We start from the raw sequence: 15,807 nt of genomic DNA, 5'->3' as shown, positions 1-15,807 counted from the left end.
CTAGGAGGAGGCCTCAGCAGAGGGACTGAGAAAACCCTCCACCCAAAGCCCAAGGCCTCAGCTAAATAAACCTAGGAATGCAGTTCCAGGGTCAGGGATGCAAATACTATGAAAAATATATATTTTTTAAAAATGTGTTTATTATTTATTTGGCTGTTCCAAGTCTTAGTTGAAATCCATGGGATCTTCAGTCTTGGTTGCAGCATCCGAATTCTCATATGCAGCATGACCTATTTCCCTGACCAGGGATCGAACTCCAGCTCCCTGCCTTGGGAATGTGGAGTCTTAGCCATTGAAACACCAGGGAAGTCCTGAAAAACAAAAATTTTAATTGTTCTTTATTGGCGTATAGTTGCTTGACAATGTAGTGTTAGATTATACGGTACAGCAAAATGAATCGGCTCTGAGTGTCCATGTCCCTCCCTTTGGGCTTCCTTCCCACTCAGGTGACCACAGTGCATTAAGTATCGTTCCCTGTGCTGTACACAACAGGTCCTCATTGGTTATCTCTTTTGTACAGAGCATCAATAGTGTGCATGTGTCGTTCCCAATGGCCAGCCCAGGGGCCTGAGTCCTTGACTGCAGCTGCCTCGGAGACTGCAAGGCCATGGCCCCTCCGAAGCCACTGTCTCCAGAACTCACTCATCTCTTACGCAGAACTAAAGAGAGGTCTGGAAATCTTGCGTTGGATGCTAAAACTTTCTGGCCTGGCAGTCACATGTCACTTGTACTTATTGCTCATTCTCGGCATCTAGCCTCATGCCCTGTCCCACCCCCAACCTCCAGAAGCCAGGAAGTACACTCCCATCATGTGTCAGGAAGGGGGGACGCCAGAAACATGTGGGGCACAGCTCTCATGATTGTTGTGTGTGAGTGTGTGTGTTAGTTGCTCAGTTGTATCCGACTCTTTGCGATCCCATGGACTGTAGCCCGCCAGGCTCCTCTGATCATGGGGTTTTCCAGGCAAGAACACTGCAGTGGGTAGCCATCCCCTTCTCCAGGGGATCTTTCTGACCCAGGGATTGAACCTGGGTCTCCTGCACTGCAGGCAGATTCTTTACTGTCTGAGCCCCCAGAGAAGCCCTTGTGATTGTTAGTCAGCCACACAATACAAATCTCCTCCATCTCCTTACTACGAGAATGCTAAGTTTGATTAGTTATCTATCTCTCTCCCATGCTGCCATTAAGTTAGGTAATTCTGACCTTGTTTCCTGTTCCATGAATAGACCTGGATGCATTTCAGTAAATCAAAACCATCATAACCTGATTGTAATTGGTTCAGGAAGGAACATGAGACATAATTCAAGTTGATGAGATGCTATGAGAGGTTTCAGGGCCTTTGGGAAAAGCTTTTCTCATTCTTCTAGGTCAGCTTCTGGAGTGACTCTCTTCTACCTGGATGTGAGGGAGAAAGTGAGGGAGCCCTACTGCGACCTCAGATACAACCGAATTCTTCCTACCTCCTGCATCCTAGCTTATTCCTTCTCTCAGAACTTTTCAGTCATTACTGATCATTCAGAGAATGTGGAGAAAGATTTCTTTTTCTCAGTTTTCCTTTATAGGCTGAATGAACAGAATTTGGATTCCCCAAACATTCTCTGGAATCAGCACATGGTTGATCAAGTTTATCTCGAGGAAGGGTTGACAATGCGTGACTGTCCTCAGTGAAAAGTAAAGATACGCAGGACTTCCCTGGTGGTCCACTGATGAAGAGTTCTCCTGCCAATGCAGGGGACACAGTTTGGATCCCTGGTCTGGGAAGATCCCTCATGTCTCAGGGCAACCAAGTCCGTGTGCCGCAACTACTGAGCCGTGTTCTAGGCCCCGTGCGTGACGCTACTGAAGCCCATGTGCTTAGAGCCCGAGGTCTGAAACAAGAGAAGCCACCACTAGGAGAAGCCTGTACATGGCAACAGAGGGTAGCCTTGGCTTGCTGCAACTAGAAAAGCCTGTACAGCAGGGAAGACCCAGGACAGCCAAAAATAAATGGGGGGAAAAAAAAAACCAGAATAAATAAACAAATAAAAATTTAAAAATATTTTTTAAAAGTGCAAAGATACTGAGCAGGGTAGCAAATGTATAGTGAAAGGAAGAGGATAGGAAAGGAATGGGAAGAAAGGATTTAACCAATGCTAGGGCATAAACAGCTATACTCCAATAACATTTTTTAAAAATGTTAAACTATAATTTTTAAGCATTTTATTTACTTTGTTTTTTATTTATTTTTGGTTGTGCTGGGTCTTCATTTCTGTGTGCAGCATTCTTGCCTGGTAAATTCCACGGATGGAGAAGCCTGGTAGGCTACAGTCCCGGGGGTCTCAAAGAGTCAGATATGAATGAGCTCAAGCACAACAACAACGAATCTCTAATTTGCCTTTGTAAAAATTCTAAATAGATGTTTAAAAATTTATATCACCACTTTTTATAACCTGAGACTCTTACAGTTTAAATAGAATTTTGAAGACTAATACATTAATAAAAAAAGAAAATGGTAGGGGAGAAGTTCCCTAGTGTGGATCTGAAAGAGGAGTCCTCCCAGTGTGGGTCGAGTTTCATGACTTTAGGCTGGGAACAACATAGAAGATTGGGCAGGTCCGCTCCGGAATGACCCCTGACTTGGAAAAGGGAGGTGAGGGGGGCTTAAAAATTAGCCTGTGCTGCCCTGGCCAAGAAGTGTGGCTGTAGGCTTGGTCCCTCCCTGCTGTCTGCCTTTCTTCTAATGGGCACACACGTGCCATAGAAGCAGTATAACTCGAGTCCTGACTCAGGGTCCCCCCGACCCCGCTTCCTGCATCTGCCCTTTTTGTGCAGAGAGGATGTGGCCGCGCTGTGCTGTGGATTCACTGCTGGCGCAGAGGTACACAGACGTCTGGTTGGTGGTGGCAGACTCCAGGGTCAGAGGGAAGCTCTCCTTCTTCTTTCTGGAGACACTGTACCCATGGGGCACATCGCCTTCCTCAACCATGCCAACATTGATTGAAAAATGGAGCAGCCACAGCCCCAGAGCTGGGTCCTGTCGGTACCAGAACATTCTCTCATGGTCCATGTTCTGCATACATTCTATCACAACCTTCTCTCCCCTCCTTTTGACCAGATATCTTGGAGTCTGGGTTACTTGTGCATCCATGAGGCCTGTGAAGGAGGATGGAGGAGGTGAAAAAAGAGGCCAGCAGGAAGCTTCCCTGGTGGCTCAGTGGTAAAGAGTCTGCCTGCAGTGCAGGAGACCAGGGTTCGATCCCTGGATCGGGGAAGATCCCCTGGAGAAGGAAATGGCAACCCACTCCAGTATTCTTGCCTGGAAAATTCCACGGACAGAGGAATCTGGCAGGCTACAGTCTTTGGGGTCACAAAGAGTCAGACATGACTAAGCACGCAAGCACACACAGGAAGCTTGATGAGAGAAAAATTTTGTATCCAGGGTGTAGAAGCAATGGGACAGGGGTTTGCCACCAACTTTCTGGACTCACCTACTCCCAGGAAGCAAAAGGCACAGAAGAGCCTGATTCCCATGGCAGGTTCAAGGCAAGAGGGTCCTCTCCCAGACCCAGGCTACAGGTGGATAGGCTATGAAGTCACAGTCCCGCCCAAGCTCATGGTCCCTCAGCCACTCAAGATCCTAGAGAGTCAGGAGGTGCTAAAGTGAAAGCCAACCCTTTCCCTTGTGAGTGTATATGTGTGTGTGTAGAAAAAAAGTTAACGTTGTCTGATCTGTGGAAGGAGCTGCTTACAAGGTTGGTATTCGGCTTGATCCCAGTTGGCCTGGGAACTTGAATTTCTGGAGTGTTCTCACCATTTGATAACTGGTGACTGTGATTCATTTTACCTTGCACAAACAACGCAGCTTATGCTGAGCACGGTGGGATTTCTCTGAGTCTGGAATTCAGTATGTGCTAGATAGCAAGGGCCTGTGTGCTGAGCTCTCTCAGTTTGCTAGGGTTCCCTTAACAAAGTTCTGTAGAAGGGGCGACTTAACAGAAATTTATTTTCTCACTGTCCTGGAAGCTGGAAATTCAAGATCAAAGTGTTGGTGGGTTGGTTTCTTCTGAGGCCTCTCTCCTTGGAGGGTTGGTGGCCGTCTTCTCCCCTGTCCTCATGTTGTCTTTCTTCTTTGTTTGTTTCCGTGTCCTCAGTTTTTCCTCTTGTAAGGACACTAGCCATACTGGCGAAGGGTCCATCCCAGTGACCTCATTTAACATGGATTATTGTTTTAAAGACCTCCTCTCCAAATAGAGTCACGTTCTGAGGTACTGAGGGTCAGGACTTCATCAAATTAATTTTTTTAATTAATTAATTAATTTATTTTTGGCTGTGCTGGGTCTTCATTGCAGCTTGTGTACTTTCTCTAGCTGTAGCGAGCGGGGGCTACTCTTTAGTTGCGGCGCGTGGGTTTCTCATTGTGGTGGCTTCTCTTGTTGTGGAGCATGGGCTCCAGGGCACGTGGACTTCAGTAGTTGTGGTGTGTGAGTTCAGAAGTTGCCGATCACGGGCTCTAGAGCCCAGGCTCAATTGTTGTGGTGCATGGGCTTAGTTTCTCCGTGGCACGTGGTATCTTCCCAGACCAGGGATCGAACCCGTGTTTCCTGCATTGACAGGCGGATTCCTAACAACTGGACCACCAGGGAGGCCCCAGCATTTGAATTTCGAGAGGACACAATTCAGTCCACGATTCCAGCTGCCTGAAAGATCTGAGATGCTGAGTCTCTACCAGGCATCTCTGGGCAGAAACACGCACAGCAGCTGTTGGATCTTCCTTGCTGGGGTGAAAATGAGCACCATCCTGGGATGGGGAGGGCATATGGATGTCTCACACAGATTCCTCCTAATCTGACATGTCCAGATGAAAGGTATCAGACTAAGATTAAAATTCTGCCATGGCATATAGAGTAAATAAATGTTTTCCTTTATTAAAAAGAAAAAAGAAAAGAACTCCTTCCAAAAAAATCTTTCATTGGTCTAAGTTATAAACAATTTCCATGTTTATATACATTTTTTATAAACACACACACATATATGTGTTTGTGCGTGTGCATATATGCACGTGTGTGTATGTGTGCACACATATAATTTATCTCTTAGTAAGCACTGTTTCTCCACAGAAGTTGATTTGGAGAATTGCCAGTCACACAACTTCCCCAGGCACACTCAGGCTTACTTGCAAGTAGAGTTTCGAGAGTTAAGTTCCTTGAAGTTTGGGATCATTCATGCTCCCTTCAGGCAGTTTCTGCCCCAGCCCCTCCAGTTCTAACTTAAGCATCAGATTTAAAAAAGCCTCATGTTTGTCAAGATGAAGAAACAGAATTTGAGTCACTTCAGTCATACTCTGTGAGCAATTTCAGATTATTTATGTTTACAATTTTAAACAGTGAAACAGTATTTACTGTGAAGTATAAGATTTCTGTTTGACAAATACAATTTTTGGTTCATACTTGAGATATTTTATTGAATCTGAGTAAGATTTTAAATGCTTTAATATTATATGCATTAATATTAATGAAAACATGGATATGCATTCATTATACATGTACGGTCATTAATACATATTCATATGTATTAATATTAATGAAAGGCATTAATATAGTCTTATTTTGCAATTGCTGATTTATTAATAAATCTAAAGACCAAATCAAGAATATGTTGATTATTAGTGATTTTTACATGACAGTTAAAGAGAAAACATTGTTATCTAGGGGAGCAGGGAGGAGCCCGCTAACATATTATTTCTCTGGCAGACAAATAGACTAGCCATGCTATGGCAGAAGGCAAAGGGTTCTGGGCCTTTTTATTATTTGTTGTGAAGGAGAGAAATTCCAAACCGAGAGCTACTCAGGAAAAGATTCCTTCCACAGAGTCCCTCTGTCCCAATCTCCTTCCTGTCCCCACAGCAGCAGTTTCGGGGCAGGGGGTGCACATGTCTGCTCTGAGCCCAGTGACCCCAGCGGCTCATGAGAGTCCTCTCCCCAGGTGAACTCCCCTCCTACCCCCATCACCACGGCTCTTCTCTGGGGCTGGAGACGATCGTGGAGTCCATGACCAGAAAATGCTCTGCCTGAACCTGCGATGGTGAGGGTTTTACAGAAATAGGTGAATCTAGAGCAGAAACCCGGAGAAGGCACTGGCGACCCACTCCAGTACTCTTGCCTGGAAAATCCCATGGACGGAGGAGCCTGGTAGGCTACAGTCCATGGGGTCGTGAAGAGTTGGACACGACTGAGCGACTTTACTTTCACTTTTCACTTTCATGCATTGGAGAAGGAAATGGCAACCCACTCCAGTGTTCTTGCCTGGAGAATCCCAGGGACGGGGGAGCCTGGTGGGCTGCCTTCTATGGGGTCGCACAGAGTCGGACACGACTGACGAGACTTAGCAGCAGCAGAGCAGAACCCGGCAGTGTCTCTGCTCAATAATAACATCATCAAGTGAAAAACATCCCTTGGAAATCTTTCTCATCAGTTTTGTTGCCTAAGCTGCTTATAAAAGGAGCTCTTCACTGGAAAGAGCCCTGGTGAAGGAAATGGAAACCCGCTCCAGGATTCTTGCCTAGGAGACCCCATGGACAGAGGAGCCTGGAGGGCTACAGCCCATGGAGTGGCAGGAGTTGGACGTGACTCACTGACTAAACAACAAAGCTGGAAAGAAACATATATTCTGACTAGAATTATGGAAGGCGTCTTAGCATCCTTGCACTGACATATATTGAACCCTTGCTCTATGCCAGATGCTGGGAACACAGCCATGGACCGCAGGCATGCCCCGTGCCTCACAGAGCTTCCTTTCAATTCATCATCTGTACATCACATAAAACGGGGAGATTTATATCAAACAAAAACTTACCATACCAGGACTATTGCAAAACTAAGATGTGTAAAAGGCGTGTTGTGTTCAGTAAAAGGTCAGAGACTGGAGGAGGCCATCATGAGATCAGAGCAGAGCAGGACCTGGAGAGGTGGACCAGGTGGACCTGGCAGAGGAAAGGTCAGGGGCAATTTGAGGTTCTCTTGGTAGACAGGTGGTGAAAAGCAAATATAAAATAACTGAATAAAGTGATGAGCCCCAAGGAAGTGAAATCCAGGGACCAGGACCTGCAGTTGGAAAGGCAGTTTGTTTGTGATGGAGTAGAGGGGACTCCTACTAACTGGGGCCCTGGAACACCAAATACCTCCCGGGTAGAGTGTTGAGAGAGGCTTCTGTGGTTGGTAGCTTCCCCCATAAGGGCAGGACCCGGGAAGGCGGAGTCACCTCTCTCCTGCGACCTCCTTTCTGTGCAGAGAGGAAGTGGTTGTGCAGGGTGGTGGGGTCACCACTGGTAGAGGCGTCTGAGAGGGGCTGGGCATCTGCAGTTTGAGATGCCTTCTGTAGTTTGAGAAATGCTCAGCCTTATTTTATTTTATTTTTATTATTTTTTTAAATATATTTATTTGGCTGTGTCAAGTCTCAGTTGTGGCACAGATCATGTGTGGTCTTTCGTTGCGGCTTGCAGGCTCAGTATTTGCTCTATAGCACATGGGCTCAGTAGTCGAGGTTAGGGACTGAAGCTGCATCTATGGCATTGCAAGGCGGATTCTTTTTTTTTTTTTCCATTCATTTTTATTAGTTGGAGGCTAATTACTTTACAATATTGTAGTGGTTTTTGCCATACATTGACATGAATCAGCCATGGAGTTACATGTGTTCCCCATCCTGATCCCCCCTCCCGCCTCCCTCCCCATCCCATCCCTCTGGGTCTTCCCAGTGCACCAGCCCTGAGCACTTGTCTCATGCATCCAACCTGGGCTGGTGATCTGTTTCACCCTTGATAGTATACTTGTTTCAATGCTGTTCTCTCTGAACATCCCACCCTCACCTTCTCCCACAGATTCCCAAAGTCTGTTTTATACATCTGTATCTCTTTTTCTGTTTTTCATATGGGGTTATCGTTACCATCTTTTTAAATTCCATATATATGCGTTAGTATACTGTATTGATCTTTATCTTTCTGGCTTACTTCACTCTGTATAATGGGCTCCAGTTTCATCCATCTCATTAGAACTGATTCAAATGAATTCTTTTTAATGGCTGAGTAATATTCCATGGTGTATATGTTCCACAGCTTCTTTATCCATTCATCCGCTGACGGGCATCTAGGTTGCTTCCATGTCCTAGCTATTATAAACAGTGCTGCAATGGACATTGGGATGCACGTGTCTCTTTCAGATTTGGTTTCCTCAGTGTGTATCCCCAGAAGTGGGATTGCTGGGTCATATGGCAGTTCTATTTCCAGTTTTTTAAGGAATCTCCACACTGTTCTCCATAGTGGCTGTACTAGTTTGCATTCCCACCAACAGTGTAAGAGGGTTCCCTTTTCTCCACACCCTCTCCAGCATTTATTGCTTGTAGACTTTTGGATAGCAGCCATCCTGACTGGAGTGTAATGGTACCTCATTGTGGTTTTGAATTGTATTTCTCTGATAATGAGTGATGTTGAGCATCTTTTCATGTGTTTGTTAGCCATCTGTATGTCTTCTTTGGAGGAATGTCTGTTTAGTTCTTTGGCCCAGTTTTTGATTGGGTCATTTATTTTTCTGGAATTGAGCTGCAGGAGTTGCTTGTATATTTTTGAGGTTAATCCTTTGTCTGTTTCTTCATTTGCAGCCTTATTTTAAAAGGCATAAAACGCTTAGAGACTCCCATTGTTGGTACTCTTGGCACCAGCTGAGCAATATATTAGTTGTAGCCCCATTCCCAGGTGGTGTGAATGGTAAAGAACCCACCTGCCAATACAGCAGACCTAAGAGACAAGAGACATGGGTTCGATCCCTGGGTCAGGAAGATCCCCTGGAAAAGGAAATGACAACCCACTCCAGTATTCTTGCCTGGAGAACCCCATGAACAGAAGAGCCTGGCGGGCTACAGTCCACGGTGTTGCAAAGAGCTGAACATGACTGAGCAACTTACACACACACACAGCCCTATTCCTGGCTCTTGTCTGGATCATTACATATGGGTCACAGTGCATATTTTGGTTACACCACAGAGTCATGTTCTTTCCTGACCCTGAAACCTGATAAACTTGGACTTTAATGGCATTAGCACCCATGGACATGATAGATAAAGAAAGATGGTACTGGGAGAGAGAGCTCAGTAGAGAGTCAATGTACTATCACCAGAGACAGGCTTAATGTAGGAGTCTGGAAAATCAAGCTCAAGAGCATTCTACCTGTGCCCACGAACCACCTAATCCAAGGAGGCAAATGGCTACACAGCAGAGAAGCCCCAGTGTTCATGGAAGGTGAGTTCATTGGCGAGATGTCTGTGTTAGCTCTGGCTACCAGGGAGGCAGTCTATGATATGTTGTCTGCCAGTTGCCCATGCTCAGAATCCCTCTCTAAAGACCAAAAGCCATGCTCATTTTCTGCATAGCTTCAAATGTGATTTTTTTTTTTTCACTCAACACCACTTGTATGATTTAATGCATAGCTTATTCTAGTTCACACATACTAGTTTTTCAGTTCAACCTAACCTAAAACAAAGGAGAAACATGATCAACCTGAGAAATCAAAAGGTGTAGGTAGGTCATCCCAGAAATAGATTTGAAGGTAAGATGGTGGGGAGGAAAAAGGAAGTAATGAGGGAACATATGAAAATAAAGGAAGGAGAGTCATGCTAAATTTATTAAAGTGGCTCAATTCAATCCAACAAGTGTTTATTGAGTATGAAGCATTTTGCTGGTCTTTTTAGTAATGCCAAGGTGAGCAAGACAGTCTTTGCCATTAAGGATTTGGGAGTAGGAGGTGAATTAAGAAGGGCTGCTGCTGCTAAGTCGATTCAGTCATGTCCGACTCTGTGTGACCCCACAGACGGCAGCCCACCATGCTCCTCTGTCCCTGGGATTCCCCAGGCAAGAACACTGGAGTGGGTTCCCATTTCCTCCTCCAATGCATGCATGCGTGCTAAGTCGCTTCAGTCATGTCTGACTCTGTGCGACCCTATGGACAGCAGCCCACCACGCTCCTCCCTCCACAGGATTCTCTAGGCAAGAATACTGGAGTGGGTTGCCATTTCCTTCTCCCAAATGTGATTTTTATCTGCAGCTGCTGTTGCTAAGTCACTTCAGTTGTGGCCGACTCTGTGCGACCCCATAGAAGGCAGCCCACCAGGCTCCCCTGTCCCTGGGATTCTCCAGGCAAGAACACTGGAGTGGGTTGCCATTGCCTTCTCCAATGCATGAAAGTGAAAAGTGAAACTGAAGTCACTCAGTCGTGTCCGACTCTTCACGACCCCATGAACTGCAGCCTACCAGGCTCCTCCGTCCATGGGATTTTCCAGGCAAGCATTCTGAGTGGGTTGCCATTGCCTTCTCCTGATTTTTATCTACAACTGGTCAACTCAAAATGAAAAGCAGCTAGTGGCCTCTGTCTCCGCAGGTTTATAGTGGTGTATTCTTATCTTTTGTCTCTTCTTAAACTTCTTAAATCTCTACACACATTATTATTTCAGCATCACAATTTTTCACTAGTGTATAATTGAATTTTCTCACTATTACCATAGTCTGGATCCTTAGAAGGATTTTTCATCATTCTTAGTGTCTCTCTAAACTTCTCCTCAAAATTATTTTTATCAATTTATCTAAATCTGTAAGTTTATATTCATCCCACTGAAGCGCCACTTACAAAGGTTCCCATCTTCAGTGATTCCCCTTAGTGAGGGGCGTGCCAAAGTTCTCCTCGCCCTGAGCCTGATCAGGTCAATTGTTATTGAGGAGTATGATGCAGAAGAAAGGAAATGACTATAAAATCCACATCTCTTTTCTCTTTAATTCTTTCTTCAGATCTACATCACTGTTCTGCCATCTATTTTGCTGCATAATCATTGTGTGGTCTTTGTAAGTGTCCTTTATTTAGTCTAAACATTGAGATGCCTTTGTTCTCCTAGCTTCAGCATTGTCATTGAGTCACTAAGTTATATCCAGCTCTTTGTGACTGCATGGGCTGTTGTCTGCCCAGGCTCCCCTGTCCAAGGGATTTTCCAGGCAAGAATACTGAAGCGGGTTGCCATATCCTTCTGTAGGTGATCTTCCTGGCCCAGGGATCAAACCTGCATCTTCTGCATTAGCAGGCTGATTCTTTACCACCAAGCCACCAAGGTCTAGCTTAACTCAGGTCTGCAATACGCTTTCTGCTTCATACTTTCATCTTTTATTCTTATACATTTCTTTTCACTTTTTGTACATATGTCTCTAAGAACATATCTCATGTCTACCTCTTATACATGAGGAACATGTCGTCAGTCCCAAAGAAAGAAACTGGAAAGTTGTGGCTTCTCCATCTGAAAGTAGAGAGACTTGGATTCTGGATGGCTAGGGAAAATTTAACATTTCATGTATGTGTGTGTGTCTGTGTGTGTGTGTCCATGTATTAATAATTGTGGGTCATTCTATGTATGTGTATACTCCTCTTTTTTATTTTTGCTTGCAATTAGAGTATATTTACTTTTAATTACATTTTGTTTTCTTCTAGAAAATGAAGCACATCAAAACTCAATTATATGCAGGAACCAGTTTTTAAGGATTGCTACAAAATTGTGCACTCTGACTGCCCTTCAAAACTCCTTGATTACTCAAGACTGAATGAATTAGTTTTCATCAAGACTGGCAGAAAGATTAAGTTTGTAGAACATGGTGAATTGAGTCTGAAGTACCAATGGAGATTTCAAGTGACATTACCAGGTAGAAAGTTGCATAAGTTGGGCTGAAGCTCAAATTAGGTAACTGGCTAGAATACTGAATTTGATAGTTTTTAGAATAGAGAATTTTATTAAAGTGATGAACTTGAATGATGTTGTTCCGAGAAAGTTCATAAAGTAATGACAAGAGAGAAAAAGAATGGAATATTGGAACAAATCAATTTAATGGAAGAATACAGAAATAGTAGTCTACCAAGGACATTGACGGTGAGTGAACCAAAAATTAAGAAAACAAATCATGAGTAGTATTCTGCCTTAGTCTGGCTGCTTTAACAAAACTTCAGACTGGGTAGCTTATAAACAACAGAAATTATTACCCACAGTTCTGGAGGTTGGAAGTCTGAGATCAGGGTGCTTGCATTATTGGTGGGTGGTCTTTTCTGGTTGTAGACTTCTTGTAACTTAACTTGGTTAGGGGGTGGGCTAGGGAGCTCACTGGGGTTTCTTTTATAAGGGCAGTAATTCCATCCATGAGGGCTTCATTCTTTTGACCTAATCATCTCCCTGTGCTTCCCTGATGGCTCAGTCATTAAAGAATCCACCTGCAATGCAGGAGACCTGGGCTCGATCCCTAGGTTTGGAAGATCCGCTGGAGGAGGGCATGGCAAACCACTCCAGTATTCTTGCCTGGAGAATCTCCATGGACAGAGGAGCCTGGCGGGCTGCAGTCCATGGGGTTGCAAAGAGTCGGACACGACTGAGTGACTAAGCACACAGTAGTCATCTCCGAAAGGCCCCACCCCCAACACCATCACATTTGCAATTAGAATTCAACATAAATTCAGGGTAGAGGGGGAAACATAAACCTCTAGACCATAGCATGTTTTAGCTCTAAAAATCCACCCAGTTTTGTAGATATTTCTTTAGCATGTGAGCAATTATTCAAGGTAGAAGTTAGGCAACAGAAAAAGATTCCATAAGAAAGACCAAGATTGAATTCCTTTAAGGAACAGTTTAAATCAGAACTCTCCTGGTCCTAGGAACAAAGAGAAAACTGGTGCCTTAGGGCAGGTCTACATCAAGAATAATGGTATGCCAGCTCCAGGCTCTGATACAATGGAGGGCACTGGGTTTGTGGATTCTATATAAGTGCAAAGGGGTCTATTGACCTCATTGTCTCAGAGTCTCTCATGAGATGGGGTTAACTTGTGATGACTTCCAGGAACTAAGAATAAGTTATTGGATATAGACTCTATTTCAGAGGAAGCAGTCTTTGGGTGTCAGTCTCCACTGACATCTTTGATTTAATTGGTATAATCCTATTTATATTGAGAATATAATAAAAGTGGGGCTTCCCAAGTGACACCTGTGGTAAAGAATTAGCCTGTGGTAAAGAACACCCCTCCAATGCAGGAGATGTGTGGGTTCAATCCCTGGGTGAGGAAGATCCCCTGGAGAAGGACATGGCAAGCCACTCCAGTATTCTTGCCTGGTGTACTACAGACATGACTGAACACAGCACAGCCATAATAAAAGGTGTAATTCAGCTTGGACCTAAAGAGCAACAAATTTTGTAGTTCAGAAATACCTGGGTAAGTCTTGCAAAAAGGAGAGAATGGTCCCCTGGAAGTCTCTGTGTATGACAGCGTGTAATATTCCCAGGAGAGAACTCACCTTGAAGCAAGGGTAGGCATAGAGCCTGGCAGGATAAACTTACCCAGTGTTACAGCCATAGTTCTTGAAAAGATGAGAGATTCTAAGCTCAGCTGAGTTTTATTGCCTGAATTTGTGTCTTGGATGAGGTCCTCTGCCTTCCCTTGCTTCAAGTTAAAATTATTATTTTAATGGTTGGAATGTATGTAATTGAATGAAACTTTGTGCTAAAATCTCAGTTAGACGTTGGAAATCAAGACACAGATCTGTAGTCTTGCCCCTTCAGCACCAATAAAGAAAAGGTTGAGCCAAAGGCTTTCTCTTGTATTTCATTGATAGTGGTGCCTCTTGGCAGGAAACTCTACCTGGGCATGATGATGTATCCCACTGGGAGCAATAATAGGGTCTGCTATATTGAGGTGCAAAGCTGAAGCATCTGCTTGGCTGACAGGTATTTTGGGGCTCAACAGAAAAGAATCCAATGGATACAGTGGTACCCAAGAGAGGCAACATCCTTGTCAGGTGACATATAGCACAGAGCAAATGGGGGCTACAATGGAGGAAGAATAAAACTACTAGAGGACATGATTTATCTTGTTTACATACGCAGGTGGACACCCTTGGCATTTCCCCAAGGTAGGTATGGGAGAGGACTTTGCAGGGGACTTAGATCCTGGACAAGTCAGAGAGGTATTGGGAAGATGATAGAAAAGAAGGCCAATTCCTTTATGTATATAACAGGACTCTTTTCAGGCACTCTGGTAAGTACAGGGAAAAGAGTAACCAGTATAGGCACAGTTCCTGCTCTCATTGACTTTGCCTTTATTCATGTAAATTTTAAATAGCAAACAATGAAGTGTGTTAATTACCCCGAGAACAACAGTTTAGGCTGTCCTTAGAGCGCTACCCTGGTAGCTCAGACAGTAAAGTGTCTGCCTGCAATTCAGGAGACCTGTGTTCGATTCCTGGGTTGGGAAGATCCTCTGGAGAAGGAAATGGTAACCCACTCCAGTACCCTTGCCTGGAAAATTCCATGCACAGAGGAGCCTAGTAGGCTACAGTCCATGGAGTCACAAAGAGTCAGACACGACTGAGCGACTTCACTTTACTAGATGACATAGCAGAGGAAATAATCCCATCAGGGATTTGAGGAAATCTTCCTGGAGGAAAAGACTTCTGGATTGGTATGCAGAGAAATCGCCAGCTAGGTGTTGAGGTAGAGAGGGAGAGGAAGAGTGCTCTGGGAGAGTGAACATTACTGGTGAAGATCCAAGAGCGAATCAGCGTAGGACATATTTGGGGACCTGAGGGAGATGGACTCTGTCTCCTTGAATGGAAAGCAGCTGTGGTAACTGAAAGAGGACATTCCTCTTAGGAGGGTGGTGGTTTAGTCCCTCAGTCATGTCTAACTCTTGTGACCCCATGAACGGTAGCCTGCCAGGCTCCTCTGTCCATGGGGTTTCCCAGGCAAGAATACTGGAGTGGGTTGCCATTTCCTTCTCCAGTTAGGAAAGTGCATGCATGCGTGCTAAGTCACTTCAGTTATGCCCAACTCTTTGAGACCCTATGGACTGTAGCCCACCAGGCTCTTCTGTCCATGGGATTCCCCGGGCAAAAATACTGGAGTGGGTTGCCATGCCTTCCTCCAGGGAATCTTCCTAACCCCAGGATCAAACCTGCATCTCTTATGTCTCCTGCATTGGCAGGTGGGTTCTTTACCACGAGTGCCACCTTGGAAGCCCAATTAGGAAGGAAGACAGGTGCAAAGGCTGCATCTTGGAGGGTGTTGAGAAGCTTGTGAACCACCATAAACTTGCAACTTTAAGTAAATGAAAGACACTGATGGGTTTTAGGCTCCAGAGTGGTTTGTGGGTGGGGGCAAGGAGTGGAAGGTGGTGGGAGACCACATATCAGATCACAGTGTTATCAATGAGATTAGAAAAATTAGTAAAATTTGCAAGGTATTTAATACTGAGAAGCATGCAGGTGATGGTGGTGGATTAAGTATGGAGGGAGAGTATGTCTGAGATGGTGAGAATGACTCCTACATCTCTGGCTTGTGCGTTTGCCTGGATGGCGGACCACTTGCAGAGATGAGGGAAATGAGAGAGATATTAGATTTAGTTAACAACTTAGATGTGCTGTTCTCCCCAAGCGTCAAAACCTCCAGGAATAGGTCCTAGAAGGTGGGATTGAAATTTGGTTGAGTGATTGGGCTGAAAATGAAATCTTCAGTTTGGGCTACAGTGAAGCTCAGCGAGGAGGAAGGATTGCAGTATGCATAAAATTCCTTTTCTAGGAGAGAAATTCTTTACCCTTGGTGCTAGACTTCACACAGGGAGCATGTCCTGCCTGTACTTTGAAAAGCTCATGGGTACCAGAAGTAAGAGGGGGACACGTTGCCAAGGGGCTGCCTTGCTCAGATTCCCCAAAGCTCGGGAGGCAGGGGAGGACTCCTGGGGTCTCTGATGGTGGGGAAGTTTGTCTTCCTGGCTG

The 15,807-nt window shown here is 44.8% G+C and overlaps 1 gene segment (V, D, J or C); it reads right to left on the bottom strand.

Moving 5' to 3' along the window:
- LOC122438738 overlaps nt 1-15,807 on the bottom strand; it is a 79,888-nt gene that overhangs the window by 49,927 nt on the left and 14,154 nt on the right.

This window comes from Cervus canadensis, chromosome 3, assembly GCF_019320065.1.
Source record: "Cervus canadensis isolate Bull #8, Minnesota chromosome 3, ASM1932006v1, whole genome shotgun sequence".
Classification (NCBI taxonomy): domain Eukaryota; kingdom Metazoa; phylum Chordata; class Mammalia; order Artiodactyla; family Cervidae; genus Cervus; species Cervus canadensis.
The sequence above is the reverse complement of the archived record's forward strand: the minus strand, read 5'-3'. Positions and strand labels throughout refer to the sequence as shown.